Here is a 21,714-nt window from a genome sequence, read left to right on the forward strand (position 1 = left end):
GACTGCTGGCTTAGAGTCATCCTACTCTTGCTTCTGGTTCACAGGGACATTGGACATGTTATTGTAGGCCCAGTTCTGACACATCGTTCCACTAAATGAAACTCCTCCTAAAGGTTATGATTTTCTCAATTCATGCTCATTGGGAGAGTGAACAAGAGAGTGTTTCTGGGGAGGAGTGTTTCCAGAAGGCAGTGAAAAGAGAGAAACAATCAGACTTCTGTGCTTGAGAGGCACTTGACAATTGTGTAGGCAATTATTCAGTGGGAGTAGGTCTATCGGGGGATGTCAGGAAGTCCCTGTGATTGATGTGAACTCTTCTCATTCTGAGACTCAGACAATTCCAGGTCATCTCCAGGACTGACCACTCGGTCACTGGGTCCTCACACCTAGAAAAAGTTCTTGTCATCCTACCCACATGGCTCTGGATAAGTCAGCTTGTTCACTTCGGCGGGCAATATTTTTCCAAACTCTGCCATTTGTAGTAATAGTGTGACCAGCAAATTGATAGAAATTATGTTGGTGGCTACTTTAAAGAATCACGGTAAGGGTTAAAGAAGATAATATACACTGAGTGGCCAGATTATTATGATCTCTGAACGCATAATAATCTGGCCACTCAGTGTACTTACGTATAAGGGAAAGCTTACAAATCTTGATATGTCAAGGGACCAGGGGATAGTGGCCCCCAGCCTCTGGCTAGTAAGTCTTCTGCTTCTTTCTAACTACCCACAATGCAGTTCTTATACATGGAAGAACCTTATTTTAAAATCCCAACTCTATGGTCAATCTACACTGAGTGGCCAGATTATTATGCGTTCAGAGATCATAATAATCTGGCCACTCATTGTATGTAAAGTAGTGGCATAAGGTGGCTCATAGTGGGGACTGGGTAAATGCTTCCTGGTGTTGTTACTGTTCTTGTTATTATTATTTTTTAAAAATATATTTTATTATTTTTTTTACAGAGAGGAAGGGAGAGGGATAGAGAGTTAGAAACATCAATGAGAGAAAAACATCCATCAGCTGCCTCATGCACACTCCCCAATGGGTATGTGCCCGCAACCAAGGTACATACCCTTGACCGGAATCGAACCTGGGACCCTTGAGTCTGTAGGCCAACGCTCTATCCACTGAGACAAACCGGTTAGGGCTGTTCTTGTTATTATTATTATTATCAGAAGGCCAATTTGGAAAACCAAAGAAGATAAGTCTATGACACTGGAGCTAGGAAGGTGGCTATGGAGAGAGTCTTGCTTGGGTAGGAATCCCACTCTTGGCAGTCAAAGCCGTAATACTGTCTCATATTTCTCTCTCAGACTGCCTACCTCTCATCTCCATGCCTCCCACTGCTGAGTATAATTGAGTCAGAGCATCATCCCACATGGGAAAAGTCCTTAAATGCTTTAGCAAGCCACGTGGTTCCTCATTTACTATCCACGGACATGGTTGGGGGTGAGGCTCTTAGATTTACCAACTGCTAAATTACAGAACTGCTGGTCCCAGGAAGAAAAGGGGTAATTTTTCTTTCACAGGGCTTTACACAAGTTCTTTACTCAGATACATTTTTACCAAGCTGACCTTTTTAGCTGAATCCTATGGTGTGGCTTAGCAAGGTGTCCTATGCGGCACTGGCTGGAAGAAATTTGGAACATCGGTGTGACCTCCCCGCCTGATATACACAGGTCTCCCACTCTCACCCCTCCAAACTCCTCTGAAATTGTGTACCCTTTGGCTCCCTGGAGGGACTTGTTGCTAGGAAACAAATGTAGAATGCTCTCACCTAAGAAAAGTTTTCACTACTGCCTCCGATAGCGGGTTCTTCTGTAGCCATGGAAGTATTAACAAAGAAAACCATCTGTTATCCATCCACAAATTCACTGGACAAGAGCTTTTCACTGGGGTAAGTTTCACTGCACTATCATTGATTACTTTGAACATTACTCAGCGCTGCCCTTGAAACTGCATTATGTAGCTAAATGCAGTAGTACCGATTTTTCTTGGGGTACAAAATAAATAAAGCCATTACGGAAAATGGGGTGGTGAGGTCTCATAGACTATAGAGGGACATAAAAACTCACCTTTGCTCTTCTAGGCTGATTTCTACATTAGAAAAAGAAAAGCCTGAATTCTTAAAGGAGAAAGAGGGTCCTTAAACTTATTAACTTGTTTGCTAAGTGTTTATTGAGAGCCTGGTATGTGGAGGACACTGAGCTAGATCTGAATAATACATTCATTCCCTGCCCTCGTGATAATGTCTGTCTGGTTGGAGAGACCAGCAGACAATTTGGAGGGAGCATATGATTTACTTAAGATTTTTTATTAATTTTTAGAGGGAAAGGAAGGAAGGAAGGAGGGGGGGGAGGAGAGAGAGAGAGAGAGAGAGAGAGAGAGAGAGAGAGAGAGAGAGAGAGAGAGAGAAGAGAGATATGTGAGAGCATAACATCTGTCGGTTTCCTCTTGCATGCATGCCCCCTACCGAACTGAGCTCGCAACCTAGGCATGTGCCCTGACTGGGATTGGAACCAGTAACCTTTTGGTGCACAGGGCAACACCCAACCAACTGAGCCACACTGGCCAGGGCAGAACACATGATGATTTAATACAAAATTACAAGGTGGTCAGTGAGGAGGGAAGGTGGTTTTTGATGTTCCAATCTAGAAAAATAAATCTGGGAAGTCTAATTGGGGCAGTGTTGGGATAATATTGGAAGAAAAATTCATGTTTAACAATAAAAACAGCTAACATTGCTGACTTCTTAATGCATCAGGATCAGTGCTATGTGCTTTTACACGTACCGATTCACTTATTATTCATAACAATCCTAGAGAGGTACTATTCTTACCCCTGGGTAGGAGCTAAGAAGGCAAATGGGGAATGTGGGGCACCCCAGGCAAAGGGACATCATCAAGGGCACAGGCCCCGGGCAGGAGGAACTGGCTGCTTTGTCCCGTGTGCCTTACTGTGCATATACCTCTACAAAGCCCATTCTCCCACCACGTAGGAGTCATTAAGGGATCTTGGATGGGGCTCTTCTGATATCAATCCTGCGTGACTCTGCTCCAACCAGGGGGAGATGTGAGGCCCATCTGGACTCTCTGCCCTGTACCACCACCTAGTACCTCTGATCCTCCCTCCGAAGGAGTGCAGGGCCAGCACGTTACCATCCTTGGGTCATGGTAGCACCTGGGCCTAATTCGTCATGGTAGCACCTGGGCCTAATTCATAGCCAGGTCCACATGGAATGGACCTTGGACAAAGTCCCCGAGTACCCTCTTTGGTCTCCTTGTTAGGGGTCCACTCTGCTATGCTCTGATGACCACTGGAATCTGACAGCTATGGTCTTGGAGCAACTGATCTCTAGGCCAGAGTATCCCACCAGGGGATTGTCCGCACTATTCCTCTATCTTAACTGCTCACCTGGTTCCTATGGCAGATCCCATCTGGTTATGATCCATAACCTACAGTTGAAGCTCATTAAGAAATAGACTATTTAGTAATGTTGGAGTGTTCCATGCTGATGGGAATATCTGGCTTAAGTTGTCTACTATTTAAAATTTTAATAATTTGCCAAAAAATTGTATAAGTGTTTGAATAATGTAACACGTGGAGTCCAATCTCCTATATCCTTATTCCGATGCTCTAATCAGTAATCATTGAGCTATACCAGCCAGAGCTAGGGTTTAAGACTTTTATAAATATTTCCAATTGCTTCTCTTATGATATTAGAATGTCACTGTTTTTTCTTTTTCTGAGTCATGACTCTGTGCCTTTGTCAACACCTCAGAGAATCCTCCCATGGCCTTGCTTATAAATGGTTTCTTATGTTTTGATTTCTTTCTAGCTTTAAAACAGTTAAATTTTTTAATTAAATACATAATTTTTATTACAGAAACTTTGGAAAATACAAAAGAGAATGAAAATGAAGAAAAAGAGCTCACAAGCTCACAGATTTATTTTGAAGCATATAAAGAAGTGAACGTCGCCCAGCCAGTGTGGCTCAGTGGTTGAGCATAGACCTATGAACCAGGAGGTCACAGTTGATTCCCCAGTCAGGACATATGCCTGCATTGCAGGCTTGATCCTCACTGGGAAGAGTGCAGGAGGCAGCTGATCAAGGATTCTCTAATCATTGATGTTTCTATCTCTCCCTCTCCTTTCCTCTCTGAAATCAATAAAAATATATATATTTTTTTAAAAAAAGAAGTGAACATCTTACTTACCCAACACTCCAGCCCCATTTCCCGGAGGAAATTACCATTGATAGTGTGTGAAGGTAACATTCTAAATTGTTGTTTATGCTTATGAAAACACACATGCATGCATATACTTTTATACATATTCATATATTATTAAAATTTTTTCAACAAAACAAGGTTACGCTATATGATTTTCTACAACATGGAAATTATTCTCTTGATATTTTCATGGCCATGCATTCTAAATCGGTATTTTTGGATCTCCTCTTTCTTTAGTGGCTAAGTAGGATCCATTCGTGGACATGCCCTAAAATGCAGTGGTTGGCAAACTGCGGCTCGCGAGCCACATGCAGCTCTTTGGCCCCTTGAGTGTGGCTCTTCCACAAAATACCACGCCTGGGAGAGTCTATTTTGAAGAAGTGGTGTTAGAAGAAGTTTAAGTTTAAAAAATGTGGCTCTCAAAAGAAATTTCAATCATTGTACTGTTGATATTTGGCTCTGTTGACTAATGAGTTTGCCAACCACTGCCCTAATGTATTGAATCCAGCCATATTGATGAACATTTTGGTCGCTTGTGAATATTTGCTATTCAACAAGTTTGCAGAAAGCATTTTGAACATTTATTTTTGGACTCACGCTCTTACACTGCGGGGTAGTTCTTAGAATGCTGAGTACTTTATAATAGGGTACATACAGCTCACTACCAGATGGAGAGTCCAAATTACTCTTCAAGTAGGTCAAACTCATTTATCCTCTAACAACAAATAGGATGCATCCTCCACATCTATTTTTCGCTTTGCACTCATAATTTCTATTTCTTTGAGATTTTCCTCTTTATGGCATAATTCTCCCATCTGAGCTGCAATACACTTAATTCCATTTTCAACAATGTTTTTGAGTTCCAAGAACTCTTTCTTTTCCTCAGATTGCTCCTTTGCAATAAGTTCTCTGGTCTCCCTAGGAATTTACATTATTTTCTTTTTGCGTTCTTTTTATTTCTTCCCTAAGGGTACTTGCATGTCATCTGTTCTGATTATGTTGTTGTTTCTTCCTTCAGTCTGTTGACTCTCCTGTAATGCTTTGTGCATTTTCTCTTCCCCACTATTACTTGTCTGCACACACCCAGATCTCCTGACTCATAAGAGAGGAGGGGTCCTCAGCTCATATGCAGGTAGGCTGTTGGGGCCTCCTTAGTAATAGTGGGTCTGCAAGAGGTGAACGGTAAAGGGAGACTCTTTCCTTGGTGAATGGGCTAATAGGCTAGGACCCTTCAACTGAGTGTTCTGAGGGAGGCCTCCAAGTTTTTGGGATCCTCCTAGCAAATGCAGAGTGTAAGCTATCTCTTCAACTTACAGACAATTGATGTATTCGTTAGTTATAGCCTTCTCAAAAGCCAAACACAAAGCAACAACAACGAGTCCAAAAAATGACTTCCAAATCAACAAAGAAATGTCCATACTGACCTCCAGCTGACACGCCAGAGCAAGCACAGACTCTAGTCTTTAGGACGAGGACACTAAAAAACCCCCAGAAGTGTGGCTCCCCCAGAAAGCATGCCAGAAATATTATGAATTGTATTCTGTCTTTCATATGGGGATATTTTGGCAAAATAATTTTATTGTGCACACTATTCAAATAATATGTTAATTATCAATAGCAAATAAAGTAGATGGTACTCTTTTGGCCAATAATGTATTTACTTATCAAGTACCTATCATATTTAAAATGTGTTCCAGGTGTTAGACATATAACACGGACAAAACGTGGTGATTATTTTACCACCGAGATGTTTGTAGTCTGTCTATTGCATGAGAAACTTATTCTCTTAATAGTATTTTAAGAAAATGACCGACTCCAAAATTCCAGGAAAATGCAGTAAGTACTATGGCAATGCTACACCTGGGATAGTATCAGGAAAATAGAGGTTTTTCCTCAATCAGCTTAAGTTAGATTTGTCCAAAGAAGGCTGGTAATAAGGTTGTGAAGAAAAGAAGTTAAATGATCAAGTAAGTTTGTGAAACACCACAGATAGTTAAATTGGTCTTTTTCTTGTAATATTTTTTTAGAGCTTTTAATAGTCTAATATTTATTACAAATTCCAGAAATGGGGCAACATCCCAAATGTATATGGCCAATGAACCTATCTTGACATTTTGAGGAACACACTTGTAGAACGATGGCCCAGGTTAGTGGTTGGCAAACCACGGCTCGCGAGCCACATGTGGCTCTTTGGCCCCTTTGAGTGTGGCTCTTCCACAAAATACCACGGCCTGGGCGAGTCTATTTTGAAGAAGTGGCATTAGAAGAAGTTTAAGTTTAAAAAATGTGGCTCTCAAAAGAAATTTCAATCATTGTACTGTTGATATTTGGCTCTGTTGATTAATGAGTTTGCCGACCACTGGCCCAGGTGATTCAGGGGAGCTCTCTTCGAGGGGCAATGCTGGAACTGAGATTCTAAGATGAATAGGATGAGCTAGAAGAGGTGGGGAAAGGCATTCTTGTCAGAGGAACAGCATGAGCCGAGGTAACACTAAGATTCTCAAAATAGCTAGACCAAAAAATCCTACATGAAAAAGTAACCAGAAGTGGGGAGAAAGATAAGCAAGAGTCACTCTAGTGAAATCATTCCATCCAGATAAAGGTTGAATTTTACCCTGAAAGCCAGGAAGGGTATTTAAAGGTTTCCAAAATAAAGGAGAGGTATGAATGGATTTGCTTTGTCAAAAAATACCACCCTGGTATCAGTATAGCTGTGGATTGCAGCAAAGTCAGCCTAGAGAAAGGATGAGTAGTTAGGATGATTTATTGAACTAATCCAGATATCAATGTCAAGGGACTGACCTAGAGGAGAAAGTTGGAGAGAGAGAGAGGGAGAGAGGTGGATTGATAGATGATACATAGATAGATAGATAGATAGATAGATAGATAGATAGATAGATAGAAGAGGGGCTAAGGAGAGTGTAGAAACAGGTGTTCAGTTGGATGTGGGGGACTAGGTGGGTGCTACAGTCACTTAGAGAGATGGGAATACGGGAGGAGTAGCAGGCTTGGATTGAACCTAATGACTCTCTAGGGCAGTGGTCGGCAAACTGCGGCTCACGAGCCACATGCGGCTCTTTGGCCCCTTGAGTGTGGCTCTTCCACAAAATACCATGGCCTGGGCGAGTCTATTTTGAAGAAGTGGCATTAGAAGAAGTTTAAATTTAAAAAATTTGGCTCTCAAAAGAAATTTCAGTTGTACTGTTGATATTTGGCTCTGTTGACTAATGAGTTTGCTGACCACTTCTCTAGGGGGTAGAATTCAGGCAAGAAGGGATGTAGGCCTAACCCAAAGCTGTAGCCGACATTTAGACATTGAATTTGAAGAGTTGTTAGAATGTGTAACTGTTAATACTCTAACAGGTAAATCTATTAGAGATAATAGCAGAGTAATTATTCCTCAGGAAATACAAATCCTATTTAGAAGTTCTATACCCAAACCCCCTCAACTGACAAAGATAAGTATGGATTAATTTTAAACAAACATCACATGGTGAAAAAAATATTATTTAAAATCTAAACTGCCTTCTACAGGGGGATGAACTTACGTGCATCGATGGGAAAATAAATCTCTATGTCAAGGTTTCCCAGTCTTGGTACTATTGACATTTGGGGTCAGATAATTCTTTGTTGTGCAGATGGCCCTGTGCATTCTAGGATGTTTAGCAGCATCCCTGGCCTCTACCAATGAGATGACAGTATTATACACCCACCCACCCTTCCACTCCCCAGTCTCAAAACCAAAATATCTCCAAACATCGCCATTGCCCTGTGTGCACCTCTGCCTGCCCCCAAACAACTTCATCCCCCCTCCCCCGATTGAGAGTCACAGCTCTGTGCTTTCCTTTTGACATAATGTGGTATATGGTGGAATTTAGAACAGCTCTGTTAATTCCTTTGTGCCACTAAAGGGTGGAACCCAGAGGGGGTGGCCTTTTGTTTAGCAGGATATAATCATGAGTATTTGGAAATGCAAAGATGGCCTGGACTGGGAGTACATGGTGTGGGAGAAATTCTGCTGTAGGAGGAAGTGAGAGGAAGTGAATTCCTAAAGTAAAGCAAAGAGAACTTGTTGAGCAGTAGGAAGATGATGCTTATAGAAAGGAGGGCAGGAGAGATTCCTGGTGGCTGGGAGGAGGGGGCCTCTGACTACAAGCTGCTCGTTTAACCCTAAGCTATTTACTGGGCTGCGGTAGAAAATGCCTCCATTGTCCTCAAGTCCTAAAAGAGGACCTCAAGCCAGATGTCTCTGTGAGAATGTTATCTACCAGGATTTTGCAGAAATTTTAAAGCTTTGTCACTGTCTTCACCATTGTCATCCACTTTTCTTCTTATATGTCCCTATTTTTCCCTTTCCTTTCACATCCTGTAATAAAAATATTTTTTTGGGGGGAGGGGTTAACTTCTTGCATGGGAATCACCAGTAAGCTTAATTTCCCAGTGGGATGCTGAATTTCCAAAGTAGTAAGAGGCCAGTGACACACTTTAGGCCAGACTAGTTGGCATTCTGCATCATTAACATCCTTCTCACCTGATGTCTTTGTTTGCAGACGGGTAAACTGAGGCTCGAGGGCCACGGTGCTTTGTTCTAGGAGCAGAGTTAGACCTTTTGGCTCTTAGTTCTGTGCTTTCCTAACAGCGCTGCTGAGGAAACCACCTCTCTCTGATTAGCTGGCACTAGTGTCCAGAAAGGTCTCTGAATCCTGTGCCAGCAGCTTTCAGGAAATAATCCTGCTGGAATTAAAAAAAGAAAAGAAAAGAAAAAACAGAATAAAAGCTACAGCCTAGCTGGTGTGGCTCAGTGGTTGAGCACTGACCCGGGAACCAAGAGGTCATGGTTCAATTCCAGGTCTGGGCACATGCCTAGGTTGCAGGCTCGATCCACAGTAAGGGGTGTGCAGGAGGCAGCTGATCAATGATTCTCTGTTATCATTGATGTTTCTATCTCTTTCTCCCTCTCCCTTCCTCTCTGAAATAAATAACAAAGTATATAAAATAAATAAATAAATGAAATAAAATAAAGCTACATAGCTAAGGTTCACTCTGAGGATATCTTAAGGCTCCACTTATACTCAACCCTTTCCTCCACAACATCATTAAAATATTATCTGGTTCAAAATATTTTCTACTTCCAAACATTTCTTTTCCAATTTCTATCATCTGTCTAGAGACTCATAAAACTCTTTCATGCCTCATAGGCAACTGTCTAAACCTTTATAATTAAATCATAGATTCCTAAGAATTAATTATTCAAATGTCAAAGAGATGGGTTTTGGCAAGAAACAGAGTATGTTTCAAATCTGCTGCGGATAATATGAAAGCTGATCGATGGCCAGTGCTTATATATACCTAGCCATCAATTTTAATGAATCATTACCTTTGAAGTCACTTACAAAAACTGATGAAGTCCATATACATAAAATCTGAAAATCACACTGAAGTTCCATCTCACAAAAGGTGGCCTCAGTTGATGTTGCTCCAAAACTCTTTCAACAGAAGAGCAGTGGCTCAAATTCTACATGAATCAGAGCATGAGCTCAGGCAACTTCTTATTCAGCTACTAGAGGCCTGGTGCACAACATTCGTGCACTGGGCAGCGGAGGGCGGGGGGTTGGTCCCTCAGCCTGCCCTGCGCCCTCTCGCAGCCTGGGACCCCTCTGGGGATGTCTGTCGAGGGGTCCTTAGTGCTACTGCAGAGGCAGGAGAGGCACCTGCCACCGCTTCTGAGCTCACCAGCCGTGAGCCTGGCTTCTGGCTGAGCAGTGTTCCCCCTGTGGGAGCACACTGACCACCAGGGGCAGCTCCTATGTTGAGCTGGCCAGAGCGTGTCATAGCGACCGGTCCTTCTACAGTTCAGTCCATTTGCATATTAGGGTTTTATTATATAGGATTTATCTCTGCAGCATCTAGCAGAATACTCAACCCAGTGGCTCACCAACAGATGGCAATTAAAGAGATAAACCTCCAGCTTTCTCCAGCAACCAGAGTCTGTCTACTCAGCAGCTATCCACACCAATACTGCCTCTATCACCCATACCCATGTCCAAGACCAGCTACGGAATTTGTGGGGCTCAGTCTACAATGAAAAGGCGGGGCCTCTTACTCTGAAATTATTAAGAACTTCAAGATAGTGATGACAGAGCATGAAACTAAGCACAGGGTCCCGTGAGACAGCATCAGGTGCCTGCCCACGGAGCTGGTCCTGTCTGTGCCCAGCCAGCGTTCTAGACTTCTGATTCCTTGATGCATGCTAATTGTGCCTGTGCCAACCGAAAAGCCGTACTCAAGCTGTCCTTGGCCACTTCTTTCCTGCCTCAACCAGACTCCTTCTTCTTGGGTCCATGCCCTTCCATCCTCCTCATCTTTGTCCCTTTCGTTGTGTTTTTTGGACCCTGTTCTAAGGTGAGAGCTCACCTCTGTCTCCTCCTCAGTCCCTCTTCTCACCAGCATGGAGATGAGGCTTTCCCATCTGCACAGTCCTCTCCAGGACATGCCACTTTTGTATCTACTTCCAAAACACAACTGCATAAAGGGGCAGGATCTATCCGGTACTCTTCCAGAACACTCGTTATGTTGCTCTTGCCCACGTACTTAATTGCACCTCCTTTTCCGCATCTACTGCTCACGTGGCTCTCTTCTGCCTCCCTCTGCCTGTGGCATGCAGCCTCCAGATTTCCTCTCCTCACCCACCTTTCTTGGTCATTGTCACGTTTGCATTGATGACCGCTCTGGCGCTCTGACCCTGCAGTGCAATGATCTCCACAAAGCCACTGATCTTTATTTCCACGCACTCCCGTCACTCCCTAGCATACTTCAAATGGCATTGTTACCTGGAACTACTCCGCTTACAAGATGTACATTCTAACCACTGGATAGCTTGAAAAATATAAAAAGCAAAAGCGAACAAATAACAACAAATCAACCAACCAAACAGAAAAACCCACAGTTATATTAGAGTTTTAACCATCGCCTCCAGTCTTTTTTCCATGCAGAGAAAATTGAAACTGTTAAGAGTTTGTGATGAGTCCTATCCACAAAAATAGAAGGTACAGATTTGATCTGGGGCACCAGATTAGGGCTGTTTGCCAGGGAGTGCTATTTAAACTGAAAGCTGGGACAGAGCAGCTCATCAAAGGGGAGAGGGAAGATCATTGTAGGCACGAAGGCCCAGCTTGCACCAAGGTCCTTAGGTAGAGAAGAGCATGTCTTGTTTGAAGACCTAAAAGAAAGCCACTGAGTAAGAATGAGATGAATTACCGGGGTTCAAATCCTAACTTACTGACTTCAGCCTCAATTTCCTCCTCCGCAAATCAGCAATTATATTAGCCTTTCCCTAGGATTGTTGGAAAGATTAAATGTTCCTGTACGGAGAGCGCTTAAAATGGCTCCTGGCACACAGGGAAACACTTAAGCACTTGCTTAACACAGGGAAAAGGTAACACAGTCACTGTGGAGTAGAGAAATCTCTTCTGTCTTCATGTTTTCCTGGGGGAGGTGACATCTACACCCACACTCATGAGTGACGGGTATGGAATGAGCACATCTGGCCTCTCTCTCCACTCCCTTACTTTCTCCTGTGTCCAGGAAGAGGCTGACTTCCTAGACTCAGGGAAGGCAGAAATCTACTGGGCCATCTCTCCATAGTGGGCAGGTTTCCTATGTTAATGCTGCAAGCCAAGGGTCTGCTCTCTCAGGCCCTGCTGAGATTGGACAGCTGAGTCATGTGAGTCTGACATCGGGCCAGGTCTCTTCAATTAAGAGGAGGGTAGCGGGAAGCCCTTGCTTGGCTTCGCCACTGAAGTTGCCCAGGTGCCCTGTATTTTGGATTTGTTGGATACTCCCCAGCTATCAATCAAATTGGCACTCCGACACCATCTAATGAAGAAGAGGGGGGTAAAGTTAGAATCTCAATCCCCAATAAGTTAGTGCACTATCTGAAAATGTTAAGATTAAATGCAAACATTTGGAGAGCAATGAACTCAGATGGAGGACGGTAGAGTTTGGTTCAGTTATTGTGACTGGCATTTGCAGGAATGGGCAGTGCCAACCTTTGTTTCTAACTTGCTTCAGAGGCGTTGGCTTGCCATAAATGTGCTGCTGAGGCCAATGTTGGGTAATTTGAACTTTAAGTAGCCAAAAAAAGAAAAAAATCCCGCTAGATTCCATCCAGAGTAGAGGGTGAGTGGGTTTGGCCATCAGGTTTAGTGCCAGGCACTGAGAACTCTAGCTTAGCTGATCCAACCTGGGATACGGTATCTGGTTTGGAATTGCACAGACCCAAGGGGCTGTGGGAAGACTAGATTCCTGACTCCTATAGCCTGCCCCTCAGGCTCGGGGCTCCCTGCCAATGGTCCCAAATGGGCTTTCTTCCATAAAGCTTATTTCTTAAATAAGACACGATTTCTTACAGCCATATCTATTCATGATATGGATTTCAGGAACTCTGACCCAGATGTCAGTTAAAGAGGAATGGTTTCATTATCTCTAAGGCATTGGGCTAGGTCGGAGAAGGAAAGAATTTATTTCTTTCAGAGAAATGGTGAGATTTGAGAGGTGAGGTTGGACAGATAGGGACTTAAAATGTTTTGAATACTCTTGAAGTTGAAGTTTGAAAAAAGGCATGAGTGAGGCTTTTAAAAATTCAACAGAATCAAAGGAAGAAAACCAGGGAGACCAATGCCCTAGAGCAAGTATGTCAAACTCGCAGTCCGCAGGCCGCATGTGTCCCACAACGAATATTTTTCAGCCCAGCCAATGTAACGGTATGTAAGAAATGTTTTAATAAAAATTTCACAACTTAAGTTTTACAATATCCTGTTATACATAATTATTAATAATGAACTATAACATTGGCTAATGACTGATTACTATAATCGGGTTGCATTCATTTTACTTCCGCGCCTTACACGCAGGTGCACCATTTCTCTCCACTAATACCAGCAGTGAATATTTTAGCAACTGATTGCCACATCATTAGTCTTGGACTGACTTGTTTGGTGTGCACAACGGGAAATATTTTGCTTTCGAAGAACAAGAACAATAGGTTTATTTGTGTTACGCTTATTAATTTGTGCAGTTACTCAGTGTCTGGTATGTTAACGTTCAAGAAAAAATATTAATTTTTATTAAAATGTTCTATTATCTTATGTTAACGATTACTCATTTATTTCAGCCCTTTGTATTCAGCATGTCTCTGTCGCAATCAACCTATGTTTCTATGAAATTGAAGCTTTCGGTTTTTTTGCGGCCCACATAAACTTAAACCTTGTTTATTTGGCCCATGTGAGCCTTCTGAGTTTGACATGCTTGCCCTAGAGGATGCCCAGACGTGGGGGACGATTAGGAAGGTGCTGATGGAGGGATGGGAGAGCCACACTGGGTGGTTACATGACATTTGGACTGGAGTATGAGGGAGGAATAGGAAGACTAGGGTGGAATCCTTCAGGGATTATTTCACTAGTACCAAGATAACATGGTTATTGCGGCAATGCAGCAGGCTCAGGGGACTGCCATGAGGGATGGCATGTGTCAGTCTTTGGACAGCCCAGGGAGAATGACACAGCCAAGCTAAGTGAACTGCACCCCATCCCCCAGGGGAACACAGGCAATGGCCTAGGGACATGTTTTGATTATCATGATTTGGGAAGGGGGTGCTACTGGTTACTGAACATCCGACAACGCACAGGTCAGCCCCCACAACAAAGCATTATCCAGTCTGAAATGTCAATAGTGCTGAGATTGAGAAACTGCCTCAGGGAAAAGCCCATAACATTTGAGTCCAGATGGAGAATTATCCAACTTGGACAACTAGACGAGGACAAGATTTGTTTGAACGGTGGATATAGTTTGGCAGCTTCTGAAATTGCTGACTTCACATCTCTTCTTAAGGAGGATCTCAAAGGACCAAATCTGGAACAATATCAGGAAGAAAACAAATGACTGGGACTGAAAGCAAAGAGGAAGAAGAAGGAAGACTCCGGGATCCAGCCAAGGGGATTAGCGCCCACATATGAAAAAGGTAGGGGAGCCAAGTCAGGAGGTGGAGCATACTTTCGAAAACTGCTGAGTTTGCTTGAAAAGAGTGGAGAATAAGAGAGGCAAAGGGAACACTAGAGGCATTTGCTAACGCATTAGGAGATGGAGGTGGCAGAGATGAATGCTCTTGCTACCCATGAAGTAGCATAATTCACTCAAGGTCTGGAGACTTAAAAATCAAGCAAGGCAAGTTTGGGTGGAAGAGCACAAGGTAAAGAATGCATTTCCCATCTGAGCATGCAAGCTGCAGCTGCATTATCAAGAGCTTTAGTGAGGGTCTGCTGAGGACAGGTGCCCACTGAGCTAAATATGCAAGCAAAGGAGCTCCATCACTCAGAGATAGGTCGACAGCAGTGCTTCTCAAACTCACCACAGGCATTAATTAGACTCACCTAGGGAGATGTCAGAACCCAGATTCCCGGATCCCACCCCCAGGGTTTCTGATGCGATAGATCTGGGTGGAGCTTGAGAATCTGCATTTCGATTAAGCTCCCAGGTGCTGCCGCATTTGGAGAATCACTGGTCCACAGAATTCCAGTGTAGGAAGAAAAGACAGTAGACACTGCCTCCTGGGATCCTGCGACAGGTGGAGACACATAAAGAAGTAGAGCAAGACATTGAGACTCTGGGGAAGGCATGAGTGTGAACCTTGCTTGGACAGGTGCCTTGCCCTCCTGAGCACCCTGGTCCGAGCAGGAGAGGAAGCTGAGTCATGGTAAAGAGTCCCACCAGGCCCTGGCCTGTGTAGCTCCGTGTTAGAGCACCGGCCTTCGCACCGAAGGGTCATGGGTTCTATTCCAAGTCAAGGGCATGTACCTGGGTTGCAGTTTCACTCCCCAGCCCCAGTTGGGGAGCATGCGGAAGGCAATCAATCAACATGTCTCTCTCACATTGAACTCTCTCTCTCTCTCTCTCTCTCTCTCTCTCTCTCTCTCTCTCTCTCTCTCTCTCTCTCCCTCCCTCTCCCTCTCCATCTCCCTCTCCCTCTCCCTCTCCTCTCCCTCTCCCTCTCCCTCCCTTCCACTCTCTAAAAATCAATGGGGAAAATATCCTCAGGTGAGGATTAACAATAACAACAAACAAACAAAAAATGAGCCCAACCAGGATTCAGCACTGGGGAGAGGGTCAAAATGTCAGGCTCACACCTGTGATAGAAATGGGAAAAGATTAAAATATGCAGCGTAGAATCAAGCCACAAAAAGATCAGAAGATGAGGACCAGCATTGGCATTTCTTAATTTTGCAAGAGCAAGAGTGTCTCAAATGCCAGTCTCTGAGAGAGGAAACAGGATGCACGGGCAGATTCCCAAAGGACATGGAAGAACAGGGTTACAGTGAACTTCACATCTCTTGGCACACATTTTCTGCACTCAACTGTTCATGCTCCCAGGTCATGGATCTAGGTAGCCATTCTTACAAAGCTGAAACCAAGAACATTATTTTTCCCTCCAACTTTTTCCGTCAGCCCTTCTCCCCAGATAACACTCAGCACTCTGCTATGATCCATGGCTGATAAGCACAATGGGGGTTCGGCACTTTGCATCCCCTCTGCCTCTTTATTGTTCACTGTGCATATTTTCTATCAGGAGGAAGAGGAATTGAATAGTCAGATTCAGGCACCAAACTTCGTCCTATGTTTCTCAAATCCAGTAAACTGATCCATTACCTACTAAGGGACTATCATGCAACCATTAAAAAAAGACTTTATGAAGAACTGTAATTACATGGAGGAAATGCTTATCGTAAAATGGTAAGTGAACATAAAACAATCAAAGTGAAGATGCATATAGTATCACAATTACATGAAAACATAAAAACAAGTAAAGTACTATGCACAGATGAAACTAGCTGGAAATACATTAAAATATCCACTGGGGCTGTTCTTAAATAGTGGGAATTTTCTCGAAGTTCTTTCATGACTAACTTGAATATCAGATATAACAGGAATCATAAACTATCAATTTTAAGTTTTTTAATGCAAGTGTTATTACCATAAGAAAGTCATGGAGAGCCTTATTTCTAAAAGACAGGAAAAGCAGATAGGTAAACAAGTTTGGAAATGGCGATGGTGTAGGTGGAGATGTGCTTTGAGACAGTTGAGAGACTTGGGACTGGAGGGAGAATTTACAATGAGGAGGGGGGTGGTTATTCCTCCCATAGGGGAGGAGTCATTAGCCAAGAGACCGACATTTTTTGATATTTCAAGACTAGCATATATTTGATGTACAGTAATAAAAAAGATGTCAAGCAAAGCTGGGCTGATATTGCTAACCGATTGCAGAAGTGTGAAAGTTTTAACACTCTATAGGTAAAATGAAAATTTACAAAGCTGGGAATTGCTCTAATGAATACCACATGGGAAAACAGAATGAATCAGCTATAAAAAAAAAAAAATCAGAAAGGATGGCTACAGTATCACTTTCCATTGGAAATGAGGAATATAAACATTGTCAAAAATACACAATGTCACACGAATTTGAACAAAAATATTTTAGCTTTCTGTCAGTCGACTAGAATAAGTTTAGCTTTTAATTTAAGTATCGCGAGAAACAATCTAACAGAGTCTGAGCAACTCTTCAGAAAGCAGACGTGATAAAAAAATTGCAAACAGATGATATGTAAATAAATATTTGCATCGACTGGTATAAATATTTAAAAGTGCTGACAATGCCCAATTATCTTGTTTTAATTGATTCCCATAGAAACGAATTTTTGACAATTGTACTTGGCCAATTAACACTTCAGTGGCTCAGCAAAGGTCTTTAATCATAAGAGTGCTTTTAGGGATAAGCCTCTGGGTAGTCACTCCTTTGTACCTTGGAGAAATAAACTCTTTATTCAGTCACGAAAATACAGTGGTTTGTGAGAGCCTCCTGCTGCAGCCAAGGACATCTTGGTCCAGGAGAATGCAGCCAGAGAGGGTATAATATTAAATTGTCAAAACAAGCAGTGCTATGACAGTGGGTAGGGAGGAGAGAAAGGGACAAAGCTCACATGGGGTGTTGGACATTGGCTTTGGAATGTCTAGGTCATGGCAGTGGTTTCCAATAAGTTATGTGTGATCATAAGCAGTGCCTGCTTTTCTGGGAGGGACAACTTAGGTATCACTTCAGAAAAGAAGTCAGGCAAAGTATGAAAGCTCACCCATTTTTTAGCCTTTTCCCTTCCCATGTATATCTATTCGATTCCTTTGCAAGTGAAATACTTTTATTTAAAAATAAATATCCCTGGCTAGATTGTTTTTATCTTGTATTCTGAACCAATATCCATTTTTTTAAAAAAAAAAATGTTTTTATTGATTTTTTAGAAAGAGAGAGGGAGGGAGAGGGAAAGAAAAAAAACCACATTGATGTAGGAGAGAAACATGGATTGGCTGCCTCCTGCATGTACTCCTGCCAGGGATTGAGCCCACAACCTGGGCATGTGCCCTGACTGGGAATCAAATTGGTGACCTTTTGGTGCATGGGATGATGCTCAACCAACTGAGCTACACTGGCCAGGGCTTTTATTGTATCCCATGGTACCTACTCACACTCTTTGTCAAATATTTCTTGCTTTCCACCTCCTAAGCACAGGGGAGGGTTGCCTTCCTGACTCCTTTGTGGATGCATGAGGTCATGTGACTAGCTCTAGTTTCAGCGGTTTTATCCCTGTGAAAACCATTCCCTTATACAACTCTCTGTGTTAAAAATCCTAGAGTAGTTTCCCCCCTACTCCTGGCCGATATGAATAAAACATCATGTCACAACTATCAGAGATGTATACACACACACACACACACACACACACACACACACACACACACACACTAGAGGCCCGGTGCATGAATTCGTGCACTGGTAGGGTCCAGCTGGCCCAATCAGGGGTGGGGCTGACCTGGCGAGGGGCCGCAGGCAGTTTGCCAGCCAGCTCTGCTCCCAGTCAGGGTGGGGGTGCCCACTTCGGGGCCAGGCCATCCAAGGGCAAGGGGCCATAGGCATTCTGGTCATTCTGCCATTTGGTCTATTTGCATATTATCCTTTTATTATATAGGATATCCTGATTAGTTAAATTTTTGTGTTCCACAAGTAACTTTTGATGAACCAAAGCACTCATAAATTCTTAACTCTTTCAGCAAGTTTTGGTGAAAAGTATAACCATATTTATTTTCCTAGTTTATCAGTAATTTAATCAACAGATATCCTACATCAGTGGTCGGCAAACCACGGCTTGTGAGCCACATGCGGCTCTTTGGCCCCTTGAGTGTGGCTCTTCCACAAAATACCATGTGCAGGCGCACACGTACAGTGCGAATGAAACTTTGTGGCCCATGCACAGAAGTCAGTTTTCGGCTCTCAAAAGAAATTTCAATCGTTGTACTGTTGATATTTGTCTCTGTTGACTAATGAATTTGCTGACCACTGTCCTATATAATAAAGAGGTAATATGCAAATTGACCATCACTCCAACACACAAGATGGCTGCCCCCATGTGGTCAAAGATGGACACCCCCATTTGGACACAAGATGGCCGCCACAAGATGGCCAGCAAGGGAGGGTAGTTGTGGGTGATCAGGCAAGCAGGGAGGACAGTTGGGAGGAACCAGGCCTGTAAGGGAGGACAGTTGGGGGTGATCAGGCCTGCAGGAGAGGGTAGTTAGAGGTGACCAGGCTGGCAGAGGAGGGCAGTTGGGGGCAACCAAGCCTGCAGGGGAGAACAGTTGAGGGGGACCAGGCCTGCAGGGGAGGACAGTTGGGGGCGATCAGGCCTGCAGGGGAGGGCAGCTAGGGGCAACCGGGCCTGCAGGAGAGGGCAGTTGGGGGGGACCCAGGCCTGCAGGGGAGGGCAGTTAGGGGTGACCAGGCCAGCAGGGGAGGGCAGTTAGGTGCAACCAGGCTGGCAAGGGAGGGCATTTAGGGGTGACTGGGCCAGCAGGGGAGGACAGTTGGGGGCGACCAGGCCTGCAGGGGAGGACAGTTAGGGACAACCAGGCCGGCAGGGGAGGGCACTTAGGGGCAATCGGGACAAAAGGGGAGGGCGGTTAGGGGTGACCGGGCCGGCAGGGGAGGGCAGTTAGGGGTGACCGGGCCTGCAGGGGAGGGCAGTTGGGGGGTGACCAGGCTGGCAGGGGAGGGCAGTTGGGGGGTGACCAGGCTGGCAGGGGAGGGCAGTTGGGGGGGACCAGGCCTGCAGGGGAGGGCAGCTGGGGGCAACCAGGCTGGCAGGGGAGGGCAGTTAGGGGTGACCGGGCCGGCAGGGGAAGGCAGTTAGGGGTGACCGGGCCAGCAGGGGAGGGCAGTTAAGGTCAATTGGGCCAGCAGGGGAGGGCAGTTAGGGGTGACCAGGCTGGCAGGGGAGCAGTTAGGCGTCGATCAGGCTGGCAGAGCAGCAGTTAGGGGGTGATCAGGCTGGCAGGCAGAAGTGGTTAGGGGCAATCAGGCAGGCAGGCTGGCTAGTGGTTGGGAGCCAGCAGTCCTGTATTGTGAGAGGGATGTCCGACTGCCCATTTAGGCCTGATCCCATTGGGCCTAAACGGGTAGTCAGACATCCCTTGAGGGTCCCAGATTAGAGAGGGTGCAGGCTGGGCTGAGGGACACACCCCCCCACCCCCGTGCATGAATTTCATGCACCGGGCCTCTAGTTTATTATAAGTATATTATATGTCTGGCCCTGTGCTGGACATAGACCTTACATGGTGTTTACAATTTGGTGAGGAAAACAGACGTTGATCAAATAATCACACACACACGTAGGTTTGCAATGATGGTGAGAGATGAAGAGTAGGGTATGGAACTCTACAACAGCTCACGACAGAGGGATGGCCTTAGAGCTGAGAAAGCAGAGATCTGAAAGATGAGCAGGTGCTGACTAGGGAAAGAGGGAAGGAAAAGTCTTCTGGGCAGAGGAACAGCATGTGCAAAGACCTGCTGATGGGAGGAAGGCTGTGTGTTTGAAGACAGAGAAAGTGGATGGTAGGCAGGATGTGGTAGGTTTCACTGAGAATGGTTTATGGTATACTAAGAGCAATGGGGAGTCATTGAAGGCAATTTGGCAACAGTAGTTGAGGGAAAGCTTGAATGTGTGACATGACCAGGTGTGTATTTAGAAAGTGTGTATTCTTGAGGAGGCTGGGAAATTGGATTGTGAGGGACCCCTGGATACAGAGGTAGACCCATTAGGAGGTAATTGCCACAGTCAATTTCACATACCAGGGATACTATGAAGAGGTGCAAGGGGAAGTACAGCATATACAACAGAGGTTAATCTTTAGAATCTGCTCATGATCCCAGATCACATCATGACTTTCTGTCCTCATTGGATGAGACGGTAGCTATAGAAGACACAACTATGGAAGACGGGGATGGCTTCAAGTTAGTAGTTTTCCTCCTTTCCATCAAAGAAGGTTGTGGAAGTCAAGCACAAGTTACTTGCAAGGTTGCTCTCTAAACATGGTGCACATATACCTTCTCAGGTAATCTGTACCTGGACAGTATACTACAGTACCACATGCATATAAAGTTAAAGCAGGATGGGACGTTGGCCTTGAAGTCTGGCTAGCCCAATGGTGTTCAGTGTTTTACAGGATTCCTTAAGGGGCTCTCAGAAGGGCAAGGAGGAGTTCAATTGGGGTATACTGGACCTACTACATCTTCAACCTCATTAGTTCCACCTTTATCTGCATTAGATATTGGAGTTCTGTGAAATCTTTCCTTTTTAAATGACTGCATCACTAAAGAAGTTTGACAACCACTTCTATTCCAACTGTGTCATTTCACAGATGAAGAAATTGAGGCCCAGGAAAGGCGAGTGACTTGCCCCGGTCAAAGAGCCACTTTGTGATAGAGTCACAATTAGATCCAGGGTCTCCTGACTCCACGTCAGTACTGGTGGCTCTTCCTACTAACAAAAGGAAAGCGATATGTTTGCTTATCTGCTAGAGTGGAAACATTCCAGTTCTGAAACTCCGGAAAAGTGGCCGAACAACTCTCTTTCCCCTGGAGGCTTTAGCACTGAGCAGAACCACACATCAGCTTGTTCCTTTACTAAAATTCAAAACTGTTTGCAGTCCATGCTCAATAAATACTTGATGATTTTCTAGCCATTATTCATTCTTCTAAAAAAAAAATTCCCTTGAAAAACACCTATTAAATGCTTTTGATATGTCAGCCACTACTAGGTTCTGGGGATCTGAAGGACCTTGTGAACACATAATTATAACAGAATATTAAAGAACGTATGTGTATAGAGCTGTGGGATCACAGAAGTGAACACGGCTTCATTGGTTCAGTCATTGGATCTGGCACTTGAGTTGTGAGATTTACCAAATAAAAACACAGGGCACCCAGTTAAATCTGAATTTCAGGTAAACAACAAATAATTGTTTACTATATGTGTATCTCAAATATTCCATGAGACATACTTACACTAAAAATGTATTTGTTGTTTATCTGAAATTCACATTTCAC

The 21,714-nt window shown here is 44.0% G+C and overlaps 1 protein-coding gene across 1 annotated transcript in view; it reads right to left on the reverse strand.

The window, feature by feature from the left end:
- ANKFN1 (ankyrin repeat and fibronectin type III domain containing 1) overlaps nt 1-21,714 on the reverse strand; it is a 370,109-nt gene that overhangs the window by 227,630 nt on the left and 120,765 nt on the right. The gene's annotated exons all lie outside the window — the stretch shown is intronic.

The sequence above is a fragment of the Plecotus auritus genome (assembly GCF_963455305.1).
Source record: "Plecotus auritus genome assembly, chromosome: 7".
NCBI classification, from domain to species: Eukaryota; Metazoa; Chordata; class Mammalia; order Chiroptera; family Vespertilionidae; genus Plecotus; species Plecotus auritus.